Source organism: Mytilus galloprovincialis, chromosome 6, assembly GCF_965363235.1.
Source record: "Mytilus galloprovincialis chromosome 6, xbMytGall1.hap1.1, whole genome shotgun sequence".
In the NCBI taxonomy this organism is placed as follows: Eukaryota; Metazoa; Mollusca; class Bivalvia; order Mytilida; family Mytilidae; genus Mytilus; species Mytilus galloprovincialis.
Window position 1 is genome coordinate 91,247,395 of NC_134843.1, and position 16,233 is coordinate 91,263,627.

Genomic DNA, 16,233 nt, shown 5'->3' on the forward strand with positions numbered 1-16,233 from the left:
TAAATTGTTTGGATTCAAATATCTTGTTAAGAAAAACATATATTTGTTTCCTGAAGGAAGTGAAACAAACCATTTGATTCCATTGATAATGGAGGACTGTGGGTTTCAACATTGAGTTTTAAAAAAATGCCTGTATGTTTTTGAAAACAAATTATAAAGCAATAAAAAAAATGTTCCACGAAAATGAATGATTGGTATCTTAAAATAAGCAATACAATGCATGGGCTCTATAATATGTGTCAGCATTTTGTGTGTATTTAAGTCAAGACGCCATCTAATTAACTATAGAGGTGACCTCCGAAGACTGCCGACAGTTATATAACCCGATATAAACAAAAATATTAATATAAATTAGGGATGTCAACGAGTACTAGAGTATCGCTGGGTAGTACCGAGTATCGAATACCAAAGAGTATCGCTCCAGGTAGTACCAAGTATCGAATACAAAAATGAAACTCGACTAATTGGTTTCTGTTATAATTTTGTTGCCTTCTTAAAGAAAAAATTTATCAAGAGCGCATACCGGGAAATTAAATGTTAATCAATATTAAAATACGCTGCGAATGTTTGCTTTTAGTTGTAATTTAAAATTCCCTCAAACAAAGGTAGGCTATGAACAAGAACACCTTTCCAAGGCTTACACTTTTAGCTTACCGTGTCTTACTCATTCCATCACCTTTCACCGTCAGAGCAAATATTTTAATCAGCAGGACTATAAGTTAACAAAGTCGAGAAATCGACTCATCCCACACAAAGTTGAATAGATAATATTTCTAAATACGAACAAATTCGTATTTAGAAATATTAATAAAAGAACGAACCACAAAACGTTGTCCCCTGTGTCGACCCTCAGAGAATGGTTAATTTAATTAAGACATCAGTAAGTTCTAATCATCACTTGAAAACAGATACAAAATTTGAATTTCAAAAGGTGACAACAAAAAAAGGGGAAAAAATCATAAATAAAGTAAATGCGAAAAAACAACAGGAGCAGATGGGATACCAGCAAAAATAGTTAAAGCAAGTAAATCTGCTGTTGCACCTCAGCTGACCAGTCTTATAAATTTGATTGTAGACACGGGCATATTTCCAGATCGACTTAAAGAATCCCAAGTTACACCCTTACATAAAAAGAACGATCCACTACTGAAACCAAACTACAGACCAGTCAGTGTGTTACCTATTTTTTTTCAAAGTTTTATGAAAAGATATTTGAAATACAGTTATATGACTTCTTTGATTCCATTTTTAATCCTTATCTATGTGTTTTCCTTAGAGGACATGAATGCCAGACTACGCTGCTAAGATAACTGGAAGACTGGCGTAAAGCCCTAGACAAAACATGTTATACAGCTGCAGTTCTTATGGATTTATCAAAAGCTTTTGACTGTTTACCTGATATTTTATTTGATACATTAGCGCATATGGTGTTCCTCCACATTCTGTATCTTTGTTAAAATCATATCTTTCTGACAGAAAACAGCAAATTAAGGTCAACAGTGTTCTGAGTAGCTGGGCTATCATCCAAAAGGGAAGGGAGGGAGGGGGGGGGGGTAACCCAAGGTTCTATATTCTTTTGTTTAATGTCTTTATAAATGATAATTTTTTTATTTTGTAAAAGATAGTACCTTATACAATTATGCTGACGACAATACTGTCTTTTTAGCAGTCCTAATTATGACCATCTTATATCTATATTAGAGTCTCTGCTGATTGATTGGTTCAAAGAAAATAAGATGCAGGCAAATCCTGATAAATTTCAAATTATTGCTGAAGGGGAAAAAACCTTTGCAAAAATTCCGCCTATCCAAATTCAGCAAAATATTTTATCATGTGAAAAAACTGTCAAGTTACTTGGAATTGATATTGATTACCAACTAAAATTTGATGCACATATAAGTAACTTGTCTAGAAAGGCATCACAACAGCTGAATGTTCTCAAGAGAATTGTATCATTTTAAACCAGATTCAATAATCTTACATTAAGATTCGTATGTGACGACTATTTATCATCCTCTGAAACTCTTTTTGAGAACACCAACCCTACAAGTGAGACGCATCAGGACAATGGGACTTGAGACTTATACAATTTTAAATAATTTGACTACTTTATGTTTACAAAATTTACTTCACATTAAACACACTAAATATTCTTTTAGATACTGTAACATTTTGGAAATACCACAGGTAAGATCTACCTCATATGGAAAGAAATCGTTTAGCTTTGCTGCTGCTTCTTAATAGAATAGTTTACCAGACCATTTCAGAACTGTTAAGAGCTTCACACATTTTAGAAGTCTTGTTCAGTCCTGGAGTGGAACGGACTGGTTTTGCTCTGCCTGCAGGTAATTTGTGATACATTATTTATGCTTTTTATGCTGCAAACAGCTTGCATTGCAATTGAAAATTTGTTTTTACGTTTTAATAATTACAAGAGTTGAAGTTTTTACTTTAAATTATTTACTGAAAATTTTAAGCTGCAAATTTAAAAAAAAATTATTCATGTATTAGTGCTTCATATATATGTTTTTAGTATAAGCAAGATACATGTATATGCTAGAGTTAAAAGTGGTGCTGTTTTATTACAATGTATTTGCATGGTGCATGCCTTGTTTTATTTGTTATTGCATATGTTTTTATATTCGGTAAAAAGCTCATTAGAGCTTATGTTGTAGTATGTTTGTCAATATACCGAATCTAAATAAAGTTTTACTTACGTACTTACTTACTTACCCTTTGTTGATAATTTAATGTGTTTTTTTACGATTCACAAATACTTTTTTTGAGTAAACATTTTTCTATAGATATTTTTTTTATCAATTAATTAGATTATTGTCAGTCTACATGAATAGTACATGTAGTAAATGAACTTAATTATGGTATACAATTCCTAGGACTATTATCTAGTCCAAGGTAATAATGTTGAGGGTTGTAAGTCCATAAGACAACGACCCACAATACGTAAAATGAGAATTTAATTTTGTATTTCCGTTTCGTAGAAATTTTTTCCGAGCGAATACTCGAATATCGCTCGGTAAATCTCACGAGTACTCGATAAGTAAATCTTCACCGAGTTGACACCCCCAATATAAATAGATGGCGATCTCGTGCAATTGGATTTTTCTAGGTCTATATATAAAAAGAAAAAATGTTTGATTCTATAAAATAGGTTAAAATATACGTTAGCCTTCGTTTTTACCTGTGTAAGAATGAGTTTTTGTGGATCGATCAGTCAATCAAATGGTTTACCATTGTTTCACTTTCAATGTTGACATTCTTTTCCTTTTAATAACTGAACACGCATAATTCATGCGTATAATTCATGCGTAACTAATTTCTGGTTAAGGAGTTAAATTGAAGGTCACATGAATACGGATTCAATGAGGTCGAATTATTCACTTGCAAACGAATCATTCAATTCAGGGATAATTCTTATCTTATTTTGACTAAATTGAACCAAACTGGGTGCTAAAAGCTTATATCTCGAAGCTAATGCCCCTTTAAATATTCATAATATTGTTAAACTCACGTTCTTAATAAATTAGTTTTGTGTACAATTAACCCCAAAAAAAGCCTACATAGACTATTGACTGCATGTAGTCAAAACCTGTTTTAAACTAAATGTAATCATTGATTTTTGTATCAATGGGAACGAAATAAAGGTTAGTTTAAGGGTTGAGTACACTAAAGTACACCACACACAGTTTAGCTCAATGTGAACACGGCCTTATTGTATCATACAGTTTAATAATATAATATACACATAGTTTAATAGATACATGATATTTCATAATCGTGAAAGCAAATTGTATTCCCATTGGGAATTATAATGTGGGTCTTCTGGTTCAATTCTTGGTGGCCTATAAAACAGAACAGCTTTTATTTGGTAGTCGTCCGGCGCCGATTACACCAACAACAGTAGAATGTAAATTCTTTGGTAGGTCATTAAGGTTACCTCGATTTGCTGGATCGTGGTTTTCGCCATTTACGTCTTCCCATATTTTACCTTTTTTTGCATTGCGCACATAGCAGTCCTGGGTTATAATTATTCCATGATCTAGTTGCAGCGGATGGTTTGCGCATATACACAGATTGTCATTATGATTCAATTTGATAGTAACATAACATATTTTTTTTTAGCGTCGGGAAAAAATTGCATGTATGAATATCTATTCACGTAAGTATAACCCGTTTTATCAGGTAATTCCCATTCTTTTTCATTATTTACACGAAGGTTTGCTCCTCCAAGCATAACAGCATTTCCACCAATCTCAACCCCTTTTGCCGTCTTGTATGGTATGTCACTAGTTACTTGCACATATACATTGTGAGAGCTGGAATTTGCTATATTGATTGGCTTAACCATTTAAACTGAAATATGCAAAGTGAAACATATATACAAATCGATACTATATCTATTTATACAAATATAAACATTACATGGAGAAACATCATCAAATGGGGATGTTATCAAAATGCATTTATTTTAGGAAATACATCAAAACAGTTAAGTCAGAAAAGATAAACCCTCTTAATTCATGTTAAAGCGAGTTGCAACTTTAAATGTAGCTCACTGACGCATTTTAATTGATTTGAAACTTAGGACATGCTCACACCAAACGTCGCGTATAGTAAACCTGCCTACGATTAGTTTCATGTAAAATATATCCAATTGTACATTTTCTATAACCTATTGTACATACCATATATCCGATTGTACATTTTTTATAACCTTTTGTTCATTTATTATAACCTATTGTACATTTTCGATAACCTTTTGTTCATTTTCTATAACATAATTTTCATTTTCTATAACCTATTGTACATTTTCTATAACCTATTGTACATTTTCTATAACATATTGTACATTTTTTATAGCTGATTGTTCTGTTTCCATAACCTATTGTACATTTTCTATAACCTATCGTATATTTTCTATAACCTATTGTACATACCATATATCCGATTGTACATTTTTATAACCTTTTGTTCATTTATTATAACCTATTGTACATTTTCAATAACCTTTCGTTCATTTTCTATAACATAATTTTCATTTTCTATAACCTATTGTACATTTTCTATAACCTATTGTACATTTTCTATAACCTATTGTACATTTTCTATAACCTATTGTACATTTTCTTTAACATATTGTACATTTTTTATGGCTGATTGTTCTTTTTCCATAACCTATTGTACATTTTCTATAACCTATCGTATATTTTCTACAACCTATTGTACATACCATATATCCGATTGTACATTTTTTATAACCTTTTGTTCATTTATTATAACCTATTGTACATTTTCAATAACCTTTTGTTCATTTTTTATAACATAATTTTCATTTTCTATAACCTATTGTACATTTTCTATAACCTATTGTACATTTTCTTTAACATATTGTACATTTTTTATAGCTGATTGTTCATTTTCCATAACCTATTGTACATTTTCTATAACCTATTATGCATACCATATATCCAATTGTACATTTTCTATAACCTATTTTCTATAACATATCGTTCATTTTCTATAACCTTTTGTACATTTTCTATAACCTATTATACATTTTATATAACATATTGTTCATTTTCTATAACCTTTTGTTCATGTTCTATAACACATTGTACATTTTTATTTTCTATAACACATTGTACATTTTCTATAACCTATTTTATATTTTCTATAACATATTGTTCATTTTCTATAACATATTGTTCATTTTCTATAACCTATTATACATTTTCTATAACCTTTTGTTCATTTTCTATAACCTTTTGTTCATTTTCTATTACCTATTGTACATTTTCTATATCCAATTGTTCATTTTTCATAACCTTTTGTACATTTTCTATAACCTTTTGTTCGTTTTCTATAACCTTTTGTTCATTTTCTAATATGAGGCAGGCATTACCTGTAAATGGGGACGAAGTCTGTATGAATTATTTTTTTGTAACTTAAATATTTGTTAAAAAAAAAAGAAACGGAAATACCGTAACGTTTCCGATTTTGGTTCTGTTGTTAGGGATTTTAGTTGTGACGTTATTTAAATTATGACGTCATATGCAATGTAAACAAAGAAACGCTATCATCAGGTAACGTTTTTTCATATCAAGGAATTATTAAAAATGAAATTGGTATTGCGCGTTCCTTCCTATTTTATACTAGACTGATAAATATATATTTTACTCAAAGTTTCATACAAACGAGACCGGAAAAAGAAAGTACATTGTACATTTCTGCGCATGTCCGGGATTTCAAAACATGACATAAAAAAAATTGAACGATTTTGAGTTCATTAGTACAATGAAAAATTCGGGAAATTTTCCCAAATTTTTTTTTTTATTGAATTTTCTACTGTTATTGGGGACTTCGTCCCCATATTACCTATTGTACATTTTATATAACCTATTGTACATTTTTTATATCCAATTGTTCATTTTTCATAACCTTTTGTTCATTTTCTATTACCTATTGTTCATTTTCAATAACCTATTTTATATTTTCTATAACATATTGTTCATTTGCTATAACCTATTGTTCATTTTTTATAACCTATTTTACATTTTCTATAACCTGTTGTTCATTTTCTATAACATAATTTTCATTTTGTATATCCAATTGTTCATTTTCTATAACCTTTTTTTCATTTATTATAACCTATTGTACATTTTGAATAACCTTTTGTTCATTTTCTATAACATAATTTTCATTTTCTATAACCTATTGTACATTTTCTATAACCTATTGTACATTTTCTTTAACATATTGTACATTTTTTATAGCTGATTGTTCATTTTCCATAACCTATTGTACATTTTTCTATAACCTATTATGCATACCATATATCCAATTGTACATTTTCTATCACCTATTTTCTATTTTCTAAAACATGTTGTTCATTTTCTATAACCTTTTGTACATTTTCTATAACCTATTATACATTTTCTATAACATATTGTTCATTTTCTATATCCTTTTGTTCATTTTCTATAACACATTGTACATTTTCTATAACCTATTTTATATTTTCTATAACATATTGTTCATTTGCTATAACCTATTGTTCATTTTTTATAACCTATTTTACATTTTCTATAATATATTGTTCCTTTTCTATAACCTATTGTTGATTTTTTATAACCTATTATATATTTTCTATAATCTTTTGTTCATTTTCTATAACCTTTTGTTCATTTTCTATTACCTATTGTACATTTTCTATATCCAATTGTTCATTTTTCATAACCTTTTGTACATTTTCTATAACCTTTTGTTCGTTTTCTATAACCTTTTGTTCATTTTCTATTACCTATTGTACATTTTATATAACCTATTATACATTTTTTATATCCAATTGTTCATTTTTCATAACCTTTTGTTCATTTTCTATTACCTATTGTTCATTTTCAATAACCTATTTTATATTTTCTATAACTTATTGTTCATTTGCTATAACCTATTGTTCATTTTTTATAACCTATTTTACATTTTCTATAACCTGTTGTTCATTTTCTATAACATAATTTTCATTTTGTATATCCAATTGTTCATTTTCTATAACCTTTTTTTCATTTATTATAACCTATTGTACATTTTGAATAACCTTTTGTTCATTTTCTATAACATAATTTTCATTTTCTATAACCTATTGTACATTTTCTATAACCTATTGTACATTTTCTTTAACATATTGTACATTTTTTATAGCTGATTGTTCATTTTCCATAACCTATTGTACATTTTTCTATAACCTATTATGCATACCATATATCCAATTGTACATTTTCTATCACCTATTTTCTATTTTCTAAAACATGTTGTTCATTTTCTATAACCTTTTGTACATTTTCTATAACCTATTATACATTTTCTATAACATATTGTTCATTTTCTATATCCTTTTGTTCATTTTCTATAACACATTGTACATTTTCTATAACCTATTTTATATTTTCTATAACATATTGTTCATTTGCTATAACCTATTGTTCATTTTTTATAACCTATTTTACATTTTCTATAATATATTGTTCCTTTTCTATAACCTATTGTTGATTTTTTATAACCTATTATATATTTTCTATAATCTTTTGTTCATTTTCTATAACCTTTTGTTCATTTTCTATTACCTATTGTACATTTTCTATAACCTATTGTACATTTGTTATATCCAATTTTTCGTCTTCATAACCTATTGTACATTTTCTATAACCTTTTGTTCATTTTCTATAACCTTTTGTTCATTTTCTATTACCTATTGTACATTTTCTATAACCTATTGTACATTTTTTATATCCAATTGTTCTTTTTTCATAACCTTTTGTTCATTTTCTATTACCTATAGTTCATTTTCTATAACCTATTGTACATTTTTTATATCCAATTGTTCATTTTCTATAACCTATTGTACATTTTCTATAACATATTATACATTTTTTATAGCTGATTGTTCATTTTTCATAACCTATTGTACATTTTCTATAACCTATTGTATATTTTCTGTAACCTTTTGTGCATACCATATATCCAATTGTACATTTTCTATAACCTTTTGTACATATTATATATACTATTCTACGTATTCTATCTATAATATATTGTACATATTCTATAAACTTATTGTACTTGTTATCTAATTTGGTATACCGCAAACATGTGGTGCAAAAATGGGTACTCCATATTCGGATTTCGACAATTAATGTCTCTTCAGTGATTTTAGGATTCGAAACTGTATTTGGAAGGTCATACAATTTACCTCAATTTAGGATAGACTCTTGAATTTTGAAGAGTCGGTATAACTATATATATTATAGTTAAAGCAGGGGATAGAAGAAGTGTAAAGTAGAGGTTCCTACGCCGCTCTGGGATAAAACTGGCATGTGGAGGATAGTTATCATATAACACCGGCAGCTGATCAAATGAAGCGAATGAGTCTTTACCGGAAGAAGCAATCGGGCTTATCCGGGTAAAGCTGTCGTGATAAACGTGTAAAAATCTTCATACGGGAAATGGTAGTGCTCCTAAGGGAGCAATCATTTAACTTCAAGGGGCGGCGGCGGAGGGTTATGGTTTTTCTTTCTTGGTCAGATTTGTTTTTAGGTTTTGAACGCGATCAATCAAATTATTTTTTCAAAATTAACACTATATATAAGGTATGGGGAGAATTAGCATTCATAATATTTGTTTTATAAAAAAAAACATAACCCCCCCCCCGCCCCTTGTTTCTTAAGGGATTAGTTGAAACCGGATTTGACTGTGATTAATTCTACAGCATGGGTTTTGATCAGGACATGTAATCATTTAAATCTTTGTCCTTTTGTCTTTGTTTTACACTGATCAGTGAGACATGTACTGTGTTTATAATATTATTTTTTCTATGTTACTCAGACTCCGTCATCTTAAGGATAATAATCAGATATTTGACTTACTGTTCTGTTGTAGTATTATTCCTCCACTATTGTGAAATTACTGTTCTCACTAACACAACACTCCTTAATGACCTTGAATCTATCAACTTACTGCTATAAATCTAGGACATGACATACAATATGTGATATGTCAAAATTGTTTACTGTTATGTTTTATTGTTGTTTTGTTTTGTATATGTTTTTATATGTGTTCATGTGTTTCAGCGATGATCCTTTTCTACTGGATTTTATACTGAATAAAATTAGTTAGTTAGTTAGTTACTGACACAGCATAGATATAAATTTCGGAAAGCATTCTGTCACTTCCACTTTCACTGTCAATGGAGTTCTTTGAAAGTGAAACTAGCGGTTGGACTGGAAATTTCGATTTTATTTTTATTTTATTTTCCACTCTTAACCGCTTAAGACGTCGTAGTTGTTTGGGCTAAACCGCTAATTGATCAAAACAGACAGCTTTTAAGGATTGTAAGCTTTCCATAATTTTAATTACATGTTTTAGGAAAGTTATTTATAGTGTTTTATAGTGTCACTCATTTACTACACATTCCAGATAAATATAACTAACTGTTTTAATTACAAAGGATTTTAATTAATGTTGACTTAATTGAAAACTGTGTGATGATAAAAGTGAACCTTTATCAAATGGTCCGTGTAACACTTATCAATTCAAAATTTCAAAAAAATTTCAAATTTTATTTTTTTTTGATTTTTGATCAAAGTTTTAAAATATCAAAACTCCAAATTTTCATTTTTTTTTTATTTTGAAAATTTCACCAAATAATTCAAAATTTTAAATTATAAACTTTGTTTTAAAATTTAATTGTTTAGATATTTAAGCAAACTTTAAAAATAATAAAGTAAACGTACAGTTTTGATCATTTCGCTTTTCGAAAGTTTGAATTTTTGATTTTTTATAAAAATATGGGAAAAAGATTCAAAAGTTTAACACCATACCTTATATGTAGTGTTAAAGAAAAGTGTATACCTGTTAAAAGTGCGAACCGGAATTAGAATTGAAGGAAATGAAATGAAATTAACCAAAACAAATCAAAATGAAACAATATTTTCTGAAAAGTAAATATGATAAAAATTATAAAACAAGAGGCTAACTTGTGACCTACCAAATTATTTATTACCGGGTTTGTAATAACATGAGCAACACGATGGGTGCCACATGTGGAGCAGGATCTGCTTACCCTTCCGGAGCACTTGAGATCACCTCCAGTTTTTGGTGGGGTCCGTGTTACTCAGTCTTTACTTTTCAATGTTATGTTTTGTGTACTATTGTTCGTTTATTTGTCTTTTTTTCTTTTTTTAGCCATGGCGTTGTATGCTTATTTTCGACATGTAAGTTTGAATGTCCCTCTGTTATCTTTCGCCCATATTTTGTTTGATCTACAGGGTGAAAAATAGAAATATGTTTCTTAAAGTCTAAAAAATAATTAGTAAAACCTGATTTTGACACTCTTTGATTCTCTAACTAAAAAAAACAATATTCTGAAATTACTTGTCGAATTTATGATAACTGTAAAAATTTGAAACTTTGATATTTGAAAAATTTGAATAAAAATCCAAAAAAATAAAAATTTGAATACTTTTTGAAATTTTTAATTGAAAAGTGTTACACGGACCATCAAATGTATGTGATGAACATACTATGTGATATTCAAAACAATATTTATATTTTTATAGAGCCAAATTGTTTTCAAAGGAATACCGACTCAACTTTCACTGGTGTCATCCGTACCCAGCAAACAAAATAACGGTAACAGGGAATTTGGTATATAGGAATCACCATGTCCGTCCGTCTGTCTGTCTGTCCAGCTTTGTCTCCTTCTTTCAAATACTGCCCACATTTAACATGATGTCTGGCAAGTTGCGCATGATTAAAAACAGGCTAAACAGGTTAAAACAAATAGTTCTGTTGATTTAGTTTGAGGTTTTGGTCACTTGAGACTTGACTATCTCAAAAGACTTTGCTGTGACGATATTTGGTGGCAGTCGGTTCCAATCCTTGACGGTGTTTATGAAGAAGGACAATTTCTTCCAGTCTTTGGCGGCTGGATGTATTAGAGAGGTATGGTGTCCTGTTTGGTTTGAGCTTCTTGTTGGTTTTTGTAGATATTTGCTCTCGTCTATGGCTACAAGGTCGTGTGTTATTTTGTAACACATGATGAATCGAGCTTCTTTTCGTCTTGTTTGTAAGCGTTTAAATCTTAACTCAGTTATCATGTTGCTGACACTTGATCTATTTCTATGTATGCTGGTTTCATATCGTGCAGCTCGTCTTTGTACCTTTTCAATTCTATCTATGTAGTTTTACTGGTACGGGTCCCATACTATCGGGGCGTATTCCATTTAAGGTCTTACTAATATTTTATAGGCATGCTCTTTGATGGGTTTTGAGCTTATGTGGAGGTTTCGATATAGGAAACCAATGCTTTCTTCGGCTGGCTTTTCCTGTGATGTTGTTGACATGTTCTCCTTTGAAAAACTTTGGACCATAGATTTTCGGTTGATGATAATTGGTATGCAGATAAATCACGGGTTTTGGTGGAAAGAAAAAAAGGGGTGTTGGGCGTATAACAAAGTCATATCACTTTGACCTCGACTGTGATACCCCTATGACATAGTAAAACATTATCCAATTTGTGTAAAGATCCTAACGTTTGTAAAGTATAACTTACGTTTACCTAACTTGGTATGCAGTTGCATCACCATGATCATGGCTGCGGTATACCAAAGTCAGGTCACTCAGACCTTTACGTTGCCCCTATGATAGTAAAACATGTGTAACGTGCATGGAGTCCTACACGCCAGATGGTACTTTGTGTACCCGTAGATCCGTACCAGGGTTACTTCCCTGGATTTGTTGTGTATCGTTGGCTAACCCTTACATATGGTAACGTGTTTCCTGAACTAATTCAACCTTAGATATAAAAGCCTAACAACAAGTAACAAAAGATTACTTCCGGTAAGTATACAAAATGGAACCCTTAACCTAACAATGGAGTACAACACAAAAGGACGCTTAATTGGAGCTGTGACCTAACCTTACTTCAAAATAAGATATATAACTATTAACCTATTTGCCTTTTTCACTTGCTGGGAGTTCCCCAAGGATATCCATAGCAATTCTCTCCATGGGATAACCTGACTCTTTAACTTGCATTGGGGCCTTTCTCTTAGGAATTGGTTTCTTTCTCTTATTACATATCGAACAACAGCAATGTAACTCCAAGTATCACCTCTAAGTATTCTTAATGCCCACATGAGCAGCTGTCCTATCATCATGAGCAAACTCAAGAATTATAGCCTTTCCTTCATTGGTATGACAACTTGTTTCAAATTTGTTTCCGGGTCTTCCCTGAACAATATACCATCTTGAACCTTCATAACATTCCATTGGGACCAAAGGGACTTAACAACATAACTGTGTTTGCCGGTTTGTGAGTATGAAGGTTTTGAGCCAGTAGTCAACCATCCTATGACAGTCTGCAAGTCCTTGTCTGTTTCTTGCAATTGTCTTATATCTAGCTCAAGATCATCATCCTGGCCCCCCTGAAATTGTACCATATTGACTAAGCCAGCTGCTTCCCAGTTTTCAACAAAGCCACACTGCTTACAAGGGATACGACTCAAAGCATCGGCATTGTGATGTTGGGTACCTGGTCTATGTTTAATAACCATATCGTATGAACTTATAACTTCCAGCCAACGGGCTAGTTGACCCTATAGGTTTTTGAATCTAATGAGCCATTGTAATGAGCTGTGATCTGTCCTTATAATAAACCGCCTACCGTACAAGAAATGCCGAAAATATTTAACAAAATTGACCACGGCTAGCAGTTCCTGCCTTGTAACACAATACCGGCGCTCTGTTTTTGAAAGGGTCCGACTTCCATATGCAATAACATGTTCCTCACCATCAATAACCTGTGATAAAACACCACCTATCGCTCTGTTACTTGCATCCGTATCAAGAATAAAAGTTTGGGAGAAGTCGGGATGACTGGAGACTGGGGCACTGACTAATTTGCCTTTCAGCTTTTCAAAGACCTCCTGACTATCATTTGTCCACAGAAATTCGCGACCCTTTTCGGTCATTTGGTGTAAGCTCTTAGCCGTATCTGAGAAATTTATTATGTACCGGCGATAATAACCACACAAACCCAAGAAGGATCTGAGCTCTGTCACGTTCTGGGGTACTGGCCATTCCTTTATACACTTAATTTTATCGGGGTCGGTAGCAACACCCGATTCTGAAACAACATGTCCGAGACAAGTAACCTTTTTAGCAAATAAATGACACTTTTTGGGTTTGAGTTTAAGCCCTGCCCCTTGTAACTTTACAAAAACCTTGCGTAAATTATGTATCATTTTGTTAAAATTCTTAGCCATAACTATGATGTCATCTAGATATATGAAACAAATGTCCCATTGGAGCCCTGCCATAACATTCTCCATTAGACACTCGAAGGTGGCAGGGGCGTTTACCAGACCAAATGGCATACAACGAAATTGATAAAGACCCTTCCGTGTGGCAAAGGCTGTTTTAGGGCGATCTGATGGCTCAACTTCTACCTGCCAATATCCAGAACATAAATCCAAAGTTAAAAACCACTTGTTTCCTGACAACTGCTCCAGCGAATCATCAATTCGGAGCAAAGGATACGCGTCTTTGATAGTACATGCGTTTAACTGTCTATAGTCTACGCAAAACCTAGTGGTCCCATCTTTCTTTCTTACCAAAACTATTCCGGAGGACCATGGTCCTTCCGAGGGCTCAATAATGTTTCTTTCCAACATATCGTTAATATATTGATCTACCTCTTCCCTAAGACCTATTGGGGTGCGCCGTGGTGGCTGCTTGATTGTCCTTGCAGCACCAGTGTCAATCCTGTGTTTAACAATATTTGATTGTCCAAGATCCGAATCTGAAGCGGCAAAAAGATGCTTAAATTCCAATAACAACTCTGTGACCTTGTCTCTTTGTCCATGTCCAAGATTCTCACTAGACCTATCTAATAATTTTTCCAATTCATTATTAAGAGCATAATCCTTGTGATTGTCTACCTGACTAAACACTTCCGCTCCACTGAGATTTCCGACCACAGTACCAACATTTAATATTTGGACACTGTCACTTATATTCAACAGCCTAACAGGAACTGAATTATCAGACATTGCAACAAACTACTACAAGAGCATTTCCTCTATCAAGAAATTCTTCACTGGGTTCAATAATGCCAGTCACCTGAACAGCTGAATCTTAGTTCAGTTCTTCACCCTGGATTACTACCTCGGACCTTGTGGCTATGCTAACTTTATCTTGACTACCACCCGATAAACGCCTAACTTTCCCTGTAGTAACAAAGGTATATGTTGATTATCCCTTTCCATTACTTTATTTCCTAAATCTACTTTACAACCGTTTGTTTGCAGAAAATCTAGTCCAAGAATACCTTCCACTGACAAACCTGCTATAACACCTTCAATGACAGTGTGAAAACTACCAAGCTTAAGAGAAAACAGTGCCTTACCAATGATTTTTAAAGACTCTCCATTAGCTGCTATTATTTCCTGGGTGACCTGCCAGTCCAGACATATTGGCTTTATTCTTAAATTCATCTAACTCTTTACACATATTTGCCAATTGGTCATTACATGCTGCTAACATGCCCTCTTTTTTATCCGACAACCTATCATGAGACTCCGACTCTCTAACCACCTGTTCATTATTGTCTACAACTCTTAAATGGGCTTTCCCTACTTCAAATTGCTTTTCTGCCTTGTAAAACGCTTCTAACTCTACAGCTAAACATATAGCGGAATTAAGGTCAGGGGGCCGTGATTGTTTTATTTTTATACGCATTTCCGTATAAATCAATGCATCCAAAAAGTGTTCTTTAGCCAATGTTTCTTTGACTTCTCCTGGGGCAGTGGGGGATGCCTTATTCACCAGCCGGCGTATCGTTTGTCCTAACTCAGGAAGCGTCTATGAAGCCCTCTGCTTCCTTTCTTTCAATTGTACCCGGTAAAACTCTGACTGATTTGGGGGAGCAAACCTCTCTTCTAGAGATCGAACCAACTGGTCAAAATGACTTTTCTTGTCATCTGATAAATCCCCAAGAACACCTTGAGCTTGACCTCTAAAGGAAGCCGCTAAGTACAACCCTTTCTCTGGGTTATCCCAACCGTTAATAGAGAAACAAGCCTCAAAATGTGACCGGTAGTCATTCCAATCACCTGACCCATCGTACGTTGCGACCATAATATCTCTACGCTTACTCATGCTTGTCCCTGGGGCTTTCCCTGGTGACTTCTTATCGGACAAGTTGACGGGGTTTTCCTAAACAATTTGAATGTCTTGAGGTTTCAACGGATTTGAGACTTCTATATCTTTGAAGGCCTTTGGTCTTGCGCCAATGCCTATATGATGTGGACCAACTGGGGTACTATGAATCGGGGTTGTTTTGTCAACAGACGTTTTGTCTTTACGCTGTGTAGTAATAATCCCTGAGTCACTTTCAAACCCGGGAATGGGTGAAGAATGTTAATGACGACTCCTTGACATTGTGTCCTGAAGATCTTTTTCAAGCCTAGATAATTGGGCAGATAGATTTTCGGCTTTATCCATATTTATATAAAAAAATGATGTCCGACTATACTGACTGATATTTCCAACTAACCAACTATACAGCGAACAAATCCCACCGCTTCCACCAAATTCTGTAACGTGCAGGGAGTCCTACACGCCAGATGGTACTTTGTGTACCCGTAGATCCGTACCAGG

The 16,233-nt window shown here is 32.5% G+C and overlaps 1 long non-coding RNA gene across 1 annotated transcript; it reads right to left on the bottom strand.

Moving 5' to 3' along the window:
- Positions 1 to 3,727: 3,727 nt before the first annotated feature.
- LOC143080693 (uncharacterized) lies at positions 3,728 to 9,693 on the bottom strand. Its single transcript, XR_012979770.1, has 2 exons — positions 9,438 to 9,693; positions 3,728 to 4,371 (listed from the first exon to the last, which is right to left on the bottom strand). It is a non-coding gene; the product is annotated as an uncharacterized LOC143080693 (long non-coding RNA).
- Positions 9,694 to 16,233: the final 6,540 nt, after the last annotated feature.